This window comes from Prinia subflava, chromosome 12 (genome assembly GCF_021018805.1).
Source record: "Prinia subflava isolate CZ2003 ecotype Zambia chromosome 12, Cam_Psub_1.2, whole genome shotgun sequence".
In the NCBI taxonomy this organism is placed as follows: Eukaryota; Metazoa; Chordata; class Aves; order Passeriformes; family Cisticolidae; genus Prinia; species Prinia subflava.
The window spans coordinates 6,734,798-6,747,612 of record NC_086258.1 but is presented as its reverse complement, the minus strand read 5'-3'; the positions used below and the strand labels follow the sequence as shown (position 1 = coordinate 6,747,612).

Below are 12,815 nucleotides of genomic sequence, written 5' to 3'. Positions count from 1 at the left end.
CTGGCACTGGTAACAACTGGAAAGCCCTGAGCTGGAAACAGTCAAATGCAGGGACTCCTGACAAACAGGATTGTCCACAAAGCTCTTTGCAAATCTATGTATGCAGGAGGCTGGGCTGCTGGTGTTTTATTCACAAGACTTCAATGGAGCTTGAGTATCTGGAAGTCAGCCAGCCTTAGCTGAGCAGGGCAAACAGATTTATGAAAGGTAACACACATACTAGAAGGAATCACTTCAGCTACTCACACACTACTGAGCTCTACACCGAGCACAGTCCTGATTACTGCAGCTCTTCACTCCTTGCTCACTTCACAGCAGCAGCCACCAAAACAAAGCAACAGCATGCAGATCAACAGGGTTGTCTCCACAAGCAGGAAAATTTCTGACGTAATTTTATACAAATTGTTCAGAAACTCACAGGTTGAAAAAGCTAAACAGTACTTTTAGACGAGAAAAGTGTCTGGAGTTACATTAAACTGAAATACATTGTGGTTCCTAATGTTACCAGCAATGTGAAACCTTTTAAAAAACACAGTATAGCTTTACAGGAGATTAATGATGTTCACTCTTCTTTAAATACACACACAGGTCAATTTTACTTGTACTTCCATAGCTGAACATTTATCTGTCAACACAAAGATACCACTACTTCTGGAACATGTCCCACCAAGAACCACCTATTTGTGAAACACTCACCACCTGCCTCAGCGATGAAAGGCACCACTGGCTGCCCCTGGGAGGGCTTTGGTGAGACACTGTCATCACCTGCCTGGGACTTGCTGTCAGATGCATTTAGATCCTGCAGAAGCCCTGTTTGGGCCATGCAGGGATCATGAGCCAAGCCAGGAAGGGACCAGATGAGCACTCAGTTCCCAGCAGAGATTGCTTAGTAAGCCAGGGAGCAACAGGAGAATATCAGCATCCAAGTACAAAGTCAATGGGATCAATGCAGAAGAGCTGTGCAGCAGGCAGAGGCTGTAGCAAGAGTCTAAGCCACAAAAAAACCCTCTTGCTGTCATTCTACTGCATTATTTCCAGAGGGAGATGCCAAGATTTGCTGGTACACCTGAAAAAGGCCCTGCCAAGATCTGGATGTAACACCAAATGTAGCGCCAGAAAATTGCACCAAATCCTGCCAGACAGGGAGAAGCAAGTCAGGAGTCTGCAGTGCAGAGAAGAGATAACACGTCTCATCACCGAGCTCCTGATTCACAAGAGGGACCCTCCTAGCTCAGCTCAATAGGCATATTTGGTGGTACCAGTTCTTTTAATCCTGCACAGTTCCAGCTTCTCTCCATCTCCCATGAATCTTGGCTCAGGGAATGGGAGACCAGGATCACATCTGCCATGATTTGTTGTAGAGTTATGCTGTTAGCCAAGCAATACTGTTGGAAGTCCTCTGCCAGGGGACTTGCCTGCTATCCAGCCCCATCCTCAGAGCTCTAAGTCAAACCTCCTGGGATTTGAAACATGGAGCAGGACTGCAAAGAGGAGAGGCAGTGGATCTACCATTAACTCCACATTGTGGAGCTCTACAGACCATGGTAAAACATGACAACAGGGAAGGGGAACAGAAAGGGTGTGTCCTATCTGATGTCCTGTCCTCATTTCCTCAGTTCTGCATTCACCAAGTTCACCTGCTGCCCCCTCTTCTGAATGCACCAACAGGCTGGGAATCACAACTACTGTCAGTGAAGCACTGCACATTCTAGAGAAAACAGGTCTTTGCAATGTCAGGTTTAGCCTTAAAATACAGACAATTCACCTCTCTGCTAAACAGCTTTTCCAGTGCTGGGAAGGCAGGCAAGGCAAAGGCAACCAGAGAGGCCAGAATTGTAACTTACTGTAAAAGAGATAAAGCAGACCAGAGTCTGGAGAATAGTGCAATTGTATTTACACAAAAACATTAATGAGTTCTGTGGTCCTTTCTGTGCAGGCTGGACAGACAATACCACACCCTGGAAAGGAGCCCTGACCTCCAGTAATTGAGGATGCAGACAAAGAAATAGTTCATCCTGAGTATGCAAGACTATGGCACAGAGAAAAAAAACCCAGTCAGAAGGCTGGTCCACAGCCCACAGAAAGTACTTATGAGATCCTGTGCTCATGTAACTCCCCCTCTTTTTCAAAGCAGCAGAAAACCCAAGGTGTGCAGCTAATTCTTTCCTTGAAAGGAGTGTCTGTTTACAACAGCCCACCAGAGAAACAGCCAGTTTCACCCATCTGCCCCCCTCGCTGTAGAGAAGGAACTGACCCACTGCTGCCAGCTTGTCAGGAAGGTATAACCTTATCTCCAACCCAAGAGGAAGTGCTGCAGGGCTTTCGTAACCTGCAGGGAAGCAGGAAGGTGTCTCATGTGGAACAACCTGCAGGCACCAGCTACCAACATTACACTCCTTACCCTCTCATCCAGGCCCACAAGGTGTTAAAGGAGACAAGGCTCAGCACAAATTGAAGTAAAAGAGCCAATTGCTTTGCCTTTATACATATCAGAGGCAAAACCCAGGGAGGACAAAACAGCTCAGTTCAACAAGGATCACCTGTGGCCTCAACAGATCCAGATCCTCTCTGGCACAAGAGGAAAGGGAAGCGACCTTGTGATCTCCATGAGCTGCCTACCCAACAAGGCTCATATTCAAGTGCAAATCTTTACTCTTAAGAGTTGCTCTTTCACTCTGCCTCCCCTACAACCAAGGGTCAGAGTTAAAACACACGACCCCCAGCCTCCAACACAGATTCTGCCTTCCACTCTGCCCTGCTGAGGTTCCTCTGAGACCTCAGTGTCCAGGGGGAACACACAGATACAACATCCCGTTCCCTCAACATCAAGACAAGGAGGTTGATCATGAGCAAGCAATTTAAATCCAAATACAAAAGAAATACCTGGCATAATGCTCTGTTGGCAAAACTTGTTCAGAAAGCTCCTGGCAACATTCAGCTGAACTGTAAGGTAAATTGGGCATTTAAGTATCCGAGCAACAGTAACAGACTGTGAGTAGCTGGTGGGATCTCCTGATGGGTAACAGGACTGGCACTACCAGTTCAAGTCAGAGGAATGGTTTGCTCAACTAAGACTGTAGACAGCAAGAAGTCCCAGAACTCAGGTACCAGCTTCAGCCACCCAAACCTGTGTGCCAAGACTCTCAGAGAAAATGTGGCTCTTCATCAAAAAGAAGTAATTTGCAAAGAAGAATCAAATGAGGAGGAGGAAATGCACTGCAGCAGCACCTGCCATGTCCAGAACACTCCCTTCCAGTAGAAAAGACTGTCCACTGGCACAGAAAGTGCACCCAAACCAGCCTGCTCCTCCCGAGGAGCCCACAAGAGCAGGACGCACCCACACAAGCACAAACTGTTCTCAGGTGCTGCACCACACCTTAGCTCTGATAGGTGAAAGCAAAGACTCTTCCATCACTGAAAATAAACACCACTGCATGTAAAGGTTGTGAAAGTCCCTTAGCCCTGATACTTCTGCCTACACAGACTTTTAAAAGTCAGCACAGCCATGATACCCATATAACCAGGTAAGACACAGCAAGAGCAGCATAGGTGAAACACCTGTGCTGCCAGTGCCAAAACCCAAACATAAGGCTCCAAACCACCAGGTCTAGCTTATCTTGGAGAGCACTACTCATCCAAGACTACCACTGGCCACTGGAGAATGCTTCTCTGTCAAACATTTCATAAATCCTTCACCAGGTCCCAAGCTCAGCAACTTACTCCATCTCTCAACAGTGAACATAAATTTTATTGCAAACAAGCAGAGAGAAAAGCAGAGATGTCACAACTCCAAGAGATGAAATCAGAGCAAAGCTGGCAGTCCTCTGGGTTAACAGTCCTTTTTTCAGGAATAGAAACAGCTCTTTCCACACAAATGCCATCAACAGCTGTTGAGTAAGCCGCTCTGTTTTCTCTGCAGTCTCAGGAAGGATCACACTGGAATGGGGATGTGCATGCTTAGCCTGTGCCTGATGAGCCTCACAATAAAATCTGGGCTTTGGTAACACCACTCTTAAGTTGTCTGCTGACTTCAGGGTCTCAGCTCCCACTAAGATTATGCACAGGTTTTCTTTATGAAGAGATAAAACCCAATGCTATTGATCAGCAGGCAGCAAATGTCAACTCCTCGTTACACAAGCAAGGGAGAGGCTCCTTTACACCCCTGCTGAGCAATTCCTCCGGCCTTGTTCCTCCCCAAGGCACTGCTGGGAGCTCCCCTGGCAGGTACACGCTGCAGGGTACAAAGCTGCCCTGGCAAGAGCTGAATAGCTCTATCACATTTCTCCCAATTCCCACAGCCATCAGGACTGATGCAGCTGGTTCGAGCCATTAATAAGATGACAAACAGTCTGGACAAGCCTGCAGTTCATAAACACTGCAGAGGCTGAAGCCTCCAAGGAAGTCTTCCTCCAGGTTCCCCAATCTCAACAGCACCAGGGCAATGCAGCATTGCACAACAATTCTTACAGGAAAGCTGTTCATGGGAGCCATTTGCAGGACAAATGAGTGCCAAGGATGTTAAGAGAAATGTGACGGGAAAAGGACACAGGTACAAAGTGGTAAGAAAGCACCTTACATGAGTTGTGGTTCAGTGCTCTGAAGAAAGTAGCTTTAGACATCTTTAGTAAGCTTTAGGTTTTCTGGACAGCTAAGCAACTCGGACTATGCCCAGAACATCTGGACTATGCTGAGCCAGACAGGAAGTGAAAACATTTCACAGATGCTTTAATTTACATAGATATTTGCAGTGCATTACTGACAAGGTGTGTAAGCGTCACCGCTTCTATTTTCCAGATAGGAAAACAACACCGCAGAACTCTGCAGCTATGCTAAGTGGCAGAGCAAGAAATAGAGCCTTCATCTCCCACCTTCTGGGGCTGAAAACCACCCTCGGAATCACACAGGCTGCCTGACGCTGTGGGGCCAGCAGCAGCATAAAGCCCTGCTTCAGAGGAGCTCTGGGAGGAGCAGGTCCCTGCATGCTGGGCTGGGGAATGCTGCAAACACCTCCTAAATGAACGACCTCATACACTGCTTTCACTGCAACAGGATCGCAGCATCATTAGAGGCAACACTTAGCTCAGATGCAGAACACTAACACCACAATAACACTCAAGATCACATGAATCTGGTTCTGAATGACGGTTCTTGAAGCTTGGTTATTTCAATAAAAGATAAAACCATAGTTATTATTGAAGCCAAAGAAGGAGCACCTCTTGAAATTGTCCCTACTCCCCTGCCTGCTTCACAGCCCACTCCCAACTCTGAACAAGATCACTGGAGGCTTTTGTGCAGCCTCCCAGCCCACATACAGGTAGGAAGAGCTGAAGAACTCACCCACAGCAGAACTCTTCCAAAAAAATCACTATAATCCCACACAATAAGTGGCTGAGGGAGGCAAAGTCCCAGTGCAAGCTCTTCAAATCTGTCTCTCTTCACTCTTTGGAGCACCATCACTACAATTCCCATTAAAGTGTCTCAATGGCTACCTGGGAAGGATTCCTACACCAAACCTCTTCAATAAGGGTGATAACTGCACAAATACTCGGTAGTTTACTCCTCTGAAGTGCTACCCACCTGAAATCCAAAGCCATTGAGGATGTTCCCAACAGCTAATTGAAGGCTGGCAGATATCTGAGATACTCCAGTCCAACTGAGTGGGCCTCTTGGCCAAATCTTAAGAGGGTTGTTAGCAATTTTTCTTCATGGTTCTTTTTCCCCCGTATTTCTTCACACTTAAGCCCTAATGGGCTCACCTGCCCACTTCAAACCTGGTCATTATCTCTTCCCTTTCACCCAAGGTATGACTTTCCATCAGTCCCCCACAAATTATTACCTGCAGTCTCCTAAAGATGGAACTGTGAGCTCACCCCCACTTCCACCCCTTCTCACCTTTACACCCTTTCCAGCCTACTAACACTCTGCTGAAAAAAATTAAATGTTGGAATCAAAATACAGACGTATTTTGGCTGCAAGTTAAATAACTCCCTGCAGAACTGCATATACACTTTTTAACACCCATCCCCCCACACCCCACAGCACGGCAGGACAAGCAGCCTCACAACCAACCAATGCCACAGGGAATTACAGAACACAGGGCTACTAAAGCAGCCTCCAGTCCACTTCAATTATAGTCCAAAAGCTCCCAGATAAAAAAAAAAACCAGATCAGGATTTAACAGCTATACAGATCAGTATCTGAACAGCTTTGCTCTGAAATAAACAGCCCATAAGCTCCAACTGCTCTGTTACTTTTGCACAAGAAGTACATGTGCATGCAGGGAACATCCTGAATTCTGGTACAAGTTACTAACAAAACACGAGCCCAAGCTATGTTTCAGTGAGGCTGAATATAATGCAATGTCCTGCTTTAGCCCCATTTTATCCTTGTGGAGGAAGGAAAAACTCTGTAACCAGCCCAGATGTGTGCAAAACCCACCTCAGAGGGTGTTTTCCCCTTGGTAATGACCTCACTTCGTTTCAGAAGTTAGAAAAAGCTGTTCTGTGATGGAGAGAGCTGCAGCTCACCAGCTTTTACCTGTTCTCTGTGCTCTCATCTCATTGTCTGATACCTGACAGAACCACCCTTGTATTTTCCTCTGCTCCAAATGAGAAATTAGTGATAAGGAGCTGTGAAATTATCGACCTATTAGGAGAATGAGTCAGTGACACACGAAAAACAAAACCCACTTAACAAAGCAGGATCAGCTTAAGAGCAAGGTCTGATACTGAGACAACAGCTCAGTGCCAAGTTGCAGAATAAATGAGGAATGTAGTAAAAAGAAACAGGGAACCAGAGAGGTCCAGCCCTTGGAATAAACCCTCTCCCTCTCCTAAAGTTACCATCCTGTTTCACTAAGTTTCTCCTGCTCATACTGATTATACTCCTCCAACATGAAAATACACAATTTAAAGTGGAAATGGCACTACACCAAAATCTCTGTGTAGACTACCACCATAAATGCAATAAAAATAACACAAAATATTTACTATTATTTTCAGCAGCACTTAAACCCAGCCCGGCTTGCCCTTAAATACTTCCAGTTAGTCAGGTGAGCACAATGAGCAAGAAACACTCTTGAACAGGCAGGTAAATTCTGTATGGGATCATCTCACAGCTCAGGTCCTTGTTTTCCTCGGGTACCACGGGCAGCTGCGTCACACAAACACAGCCTCTAATGCCACCACCACCTTCAGGAGGCTGCTCAAATAAATTAGCCTTTGAAGTCAGGCTGTACACAAAGCTTTATTAAAAGGTTTTATTAAGATGTCACTATAAAGTGAAATAACTTTAATACAAAATGTTCAGGAATATTACTCACTTATTGAAACAAAAATACTTTTAAACCCTGCATGTCCCTTCCAGCATCTTTATGGACTATTTACTCACTTTTCCAGTTCCAGCCAGCTGGCTGAGCTGCCCTTTTAAGCTCTCATGCACACACAGAAAAAAGGAAAAAAAAAGCTCAGAGAGCATCCAAAAAATGCACTGTATAGACCAAAGAAAAATTCTCTGAATTTAGAAAAAACAAGGCACCAAGCCACTATATAATGACAAACTTGGAAATCCATACCAAACACATGGTTTAATTTCTCTTTTTTTAAAGAAAGGTATCTGTCAAATCACGTAGAAATTTGTTTTCTTAATTACTGAACAAAGAAAAAGGAATCAACTTGTACTCAAGGCACTCAATAAATTAAGCACAAAATCAAAATACAGCTAACAGCAGATGTACTCACACTGGCTTGCAAAAACAACAAAACAGCGACTCCAAACAGTATCTGCAATTTTCTTGAGAATGATTTTCATCTGAACTTTTAAATTTTAACAAGAAAAACATTATGGGAGAGGTGCTGTTTACTGTAACCCCAAAATATTCTGCTAACTAGGAAAAACTTCTTAGGCCAGAGATCCAAAAGAAACCATGATGAGCCCACAAAGATCTCATGGACGACAAATGAGCTCTTGATAAAACCTAGGCTCATCTACAATGCTTAACTGGGAGTGAAAAATGCATGTAAATATTTCATACTTTCAGTCAGAAACCAGCCTGAAAACATAACTTTCCATTTGGTTTTTAAATCCCACTTTCAGAATATGGCCTTAGCCTCCCTACCTCTTCCAGGTGACTTTACTCCCCAGTCTCTGACTCCGAGCACTGGTTTTTGGAACACTGGGGTAGTGAAACTGAACGTGAAAAAGACAAGTACAAAAGAAATGTCCTGGCCAGTTTATATCTGAGAAACCTACTCATTACGAGTTGATTCTCCAACCTTGGGCTCTCCAAGACAGGGACCAACTATTTATCCATCGTGGAAGAGCCCATCCAGTGGAGGTCTCCAGTAAATCTGTAAGACAAGGCTTAACAAAACCAAAACTTTCACTATAAACCTGGATTCAGTGCTAGAAGGGGTGCGATGCCTTCCCCCCTAGGAGATGATGCAGACACTGCAATGTGCTTACACTTCATACCTGTTCCTAGAAAGAAACAAAACCACTGAATTCCTAAACGTTCACGTTTATTGTACCTTATCACCCCAAACAGCAGTAACATCAACACATGAAAATCTATCTGATGAGTAGATACTCACTGAGTATCTCACACTTTGCACACCCAGAAGACAGAAACCAAACAAAACAACTTTCCTAACAAACCCCACAATTCCCAGCTCGTTCAAACCCCTTACGGCAGCTTATACTTTGGAGATCAGGGGGGTTTTTGTAAAGAAAAGACTCTCGAAATTCACAACCAACACGACTAAAACCACTCCCCAGAGAAGATGCTCAGCACACGTCCCAGGACCCGCATTAGGGCTTCCCCAGCTTGCAGCACAGCTGCTCCCACACAGGAATGAGAAACTCCTTCTTGAATTTAAAAAAAAAAAAAAAAAAAAGGAAAAAAAAGAGCCCTAAAACACCTTTCCAAACCTACCAAACGAGCTCTCCCAGCGCACAAACTCCATCCTCGCTCCCCCCCGCCCCAGCCGCATTTCGGCCTCCGCGGCCCTTTTGTAGCTCCCGCACAATAACAAACCGGCCGAGCCTTCTGGATGCCACCCCCCCCTTGTTTTGCTGAGACACACACACACACGGCGCGACAAAAATATCTTTGTGTCACACTCTAGACGACGAAAAAAAAAAAAAAACAACCTGCCTTTGCGGCGGGGAGCCCCCCGCCCCGGCTGCACCCGCCCAGGAGCGCAGCGCGGCGGGGGCGGCCGGGCCCGGGGGCCGGAGCCGGACAAGGGGCCCCGAGCCCGGGCGGCCCCGCCAGCGCCACCGGGGATGGGCCCGGCCAGGCCCCGCGGCGGCCCCGTCCCCGCAGGGAGAAGGGGGGCGGCTCGCACAATAAACACCGGCGGCTACAGCAGAGAGAAATTGGGGACAGTATCCCCCCAACCCGCCCGGGGGACCCGCCCGAGCCGGGAGGCCGCGGGGTGCCGCAGCCGCTGGCTCCGGCTCCATTTTAGCGCTGCCTCGTCCCACCTTCCCTCTCCCTCCCCTTCCTCCTCCCCCCCGGCCCCACTCACCGCCCCGAATATCCGCGGCCGCCGCCGCCGCCGGCCCCCGATACCCACCTGTGGTGGTGGCGGGGAGCCGGGGGTGCCTGCGGAGCCGGGTGCCGAGGGACGATGGGCGCGGGGCGCGGCGGATGGCGGCGGATTGCGCGGGGCGGCGGCGGCGGCTGCGGCCGATCCGGGCACTCGCTGCCTCCTCCTCCTCCCCCTCCTCCCGTGCCGGGCCGGCCCCGCCGCGCAGCGCCACCTGCAGGGCGCCGCCGGCAGCGCGGGGGCGGCGCTGAGGGGGAGCTCCCTCAGGGGGACAGGGAGCTGCTGGAGAGGGTCCTGCCGAGGCCGCACAGAGCATTTGGGGGCCGGAGCATCTCTGTGATGAGGAGACACTGCGGGAGCTGGGCTGGGTTAGTCTGGAGAAGGGAAGGCTGAGAGGGGATCTCAGCAATCCCTGGAAATATCTCCCCGGCGTGCCCGAGGAGGGTGCCAGACTCTCTTCGGTGGTGCCTGGTGACAGGATGAGGAGCCATGGCCATAAACTAAAAGACAAAAAGTTTCCCCCCAACATGAGGAAGAACTTCTGTAGGCTGAGGGTTGCAGAGCCCTGGAACAGGTGCCCAGGGAGGGCGTGGAGTCTCCCACTCTAGAGACACTCCAAACCCACCTGGGCGCATTCCTGTGTCACCTGCTCCAGGTGACCCTGCACTGATCTCCAGAGGTCCCTTCCTAACTCAATTAATGTGTGATTCTGTGAGCTCCCCTCAGAGGGACATGGAGCTGCTGCAGTGGCTCCAGGAGGAGGACAACAAGGATGACTGGGGGACTGGAGCATCTCTTATGAGGCAAGGGTCGTCACTGCAGGGTTCACTGCTACAATCACCCCAGCCTGAACCCCCTGAGCCAGGGACGATGTCTCCGAGGGGGTACTGGAAGTTTTTCCTTCACATTTGTATGACCCCAGAGCCATAGGGCAATGACAGGGACATGGGGTGATGACAGGCCCATGAGGATTCCTGTCCAGCCTGAGAGGGACCAGAAAACACCACTGAAGGATGCCTGCTGTCCCCCTGTGGTTTCATGGGCAGCAGGTTCAAAGGCAACCTGGAGGAGCTGCCCCTTGGAAGGACTTCAGTCCAGAAATATCTTTTAATTTGTTCTGTCATTAAGGATGATGGAAATGAATGCAGCAGACCAAGACAGTCACTCCTCTCCCAAAACACTCTACAGAGCTGTAAAATACCAATAGCCTCACTGGCAAACACAGTCCCTGCTTCAGACAAAAAGAGCTTCAGGTTGACACAACCTGAGCAGCAGCACTGGCAAGAAATTGGCACTAAAGGTAGTGTTGTAAAGGTTACTGCAAATTGCAGTTCCTCTGCTCAGTGGATCTCTTATAGCTTTGGAGATGTGGTCTCCTTGCACTCAAGGACAGAGCAGCCTCTTTGATTCTTCTTCCTGTCCTGTAAGACACACAGGTTTCTGTCAGTGTGACATTTGGTGACAGAAGGCCAGACTGCAGATACACACATGCATTTCTTAGGCACTGCCCAGCAGTTCAGAAAAATTGTGCACACACACACACACACACATATATATATATATATTTATATATGGGACAAGCACCTGGGAAATTGCTACTCTCATGCCAATGCACTCTTTGGCTTATTCATGGGTCACCAGTCCTATGCTGTCACGCCACGTGCCCTTGCCCATGAAGGGAAGGTGGCTTTAGAAGAATTTTGTAGCACATTTGCCCGGTGTAGGCAATGCCTCAGGAGGAACAGTTCCCACCTCTCTCCACATTACAGGAACAGCGTAAGGCTGGGCACCCGGCTCACTGCTCATGAGAGATGTGTCTGATCTCAAACAGTCATCAAGAGTAATGCAGAGGGAAGAAATGCATGAACAGCTTTCTGGGCCATATGGGATGTTCCTACAGTTGATCTGCTCTGCTATTGAAGTTGCCAGGCACTGAGCTACCAAGAGATGCACCAGCGCTGCTGAAAACCATCATCTGGTTGTCAGATGTCCTTTTCTGCATATCCAAGTATTACACCACTCCTGGCCCTTTGGTGTCTCTTCTTTCTAGAAGTGTTTTGCCTGTCCAGAGACAGGAGGCCAATACCCTCCACTTCTCTCCCTACAGGAGCCCAGCCTCCTTCCCGACATTCACAAACTGCTGCTCTCGTCAGCTCACTGACAGCTGGGACATTAGTCTGGTCCACTAAATTATTTCTTTCTGCATGGCTCAGACAAGTACACACACATACAAGTAGCTCTTCTGACCTGTTTCCTGCCCATGCAAACCTCACTGTCCTCCACGGGAGCAGCTACAGGAGCACAGTCACAGGAAGCCTCTCAAAGGCATTAACATTTCCCTTTGGGATATCAGGAATGTGGGATCCCCTCACTTTCAGTGACTCATGCAGACACCTACAAACCCCCACCATCAGCAGGTGACTCACACAGGTTTGTCCAGGTCAGCACTATCCACACCTGCTGCTGTAATAAGCAGTTCTCCGAAGGCCTCCTGTGCATCTCCAAGGCAACAATCCAAGGCCAAGGGAAAAGATGCAGCAATTAAAGAAAAAATTAATGCAAACTGTTGTGGCGATCAAAAGGCCAAAGTGAACAAATGAAGGACAATTGTACATTCATTACCAGGTGTGTACACCGCAGTGCCCATGAGCTCCTGGCTTTTCCACCCATGCCCAGCAGTGTGCCAGAGCCAGCCCTGGAATTCTGCAAGTCTGGCTCAGGACTGAATTAGGGTTGGATTTTCCACCCCCTCACTGTTCAAAGCTGGGCACAATCTGGAGAGTCAGAGGATATTGCTTGTCTCTACCACCACAGGGGAGAATGGGGCTCCTCTAAATCCACACAACTACACGTAGTCCATGGGGACAGCCATGGATCACACCTTGGCATAAGATGAGGAATTTCTTCTGGTGCTCTTTGAAAGACCTGCGCCACCATTTATACCAGCCTGGGTATAAATCAAAACAACTGGTGTAAAGTGAGAGCTTGTCTTGGGTTATGTAAGCAAAAAAACCCCATGTATTTTACTTCATCTGTTGAAAGCAGTTGGGAGATGTTTTTTCTTTATCTCTTGTAACTCCAGGGGGGAGGGTGATGGATGCCTTCTGATAACAGACCAGCTGTTAAAACCAGGTGGGGCAGTGTTTCTTATCTCTGTCACCACTGTCCACGCTCCAGGGGGGATATCTGCTCTTAATGGGCCATTAAGGCTCACCAGTGACATCACACTTGCACCATCCCATTGGGAGATGCTCTACCCGGGGT

The 12,815-nt window shown here is 48.2% G+C and overlaps 1 protein-coding gene across 6 annotated transcripts in view; it reads right to left on the bottom strand.

Moving 5' to 3' along the window:
- PRRC2B (proline rich coiled-coil 2B) overlaps positions 1-9,733 on the bottom strand; it is a 46,055-nt gene extending 36,322 nt beyond the window's left edge. For 3 of the 6 annotated variants that reach the window (XM_063410189.1, XM_063410193.1, XM_063410194.1), the window contains exon 1: positions 9,531-9,725. The gene's annotated coding sequence lies outside the window, so the exon portion shown is untranslated. Of the gene's footprint in view, positions 1-8,932; positions 8,954-9,530 lie in introns of those variants that run through there. The other 3 variants (XM_063410190.1, XM_063410192.1, XM_063410191.1) reach the window with 3 other exon arrangements.
- Positions 9,734-12,815: the final 3,082 nt, after the last annotated feature.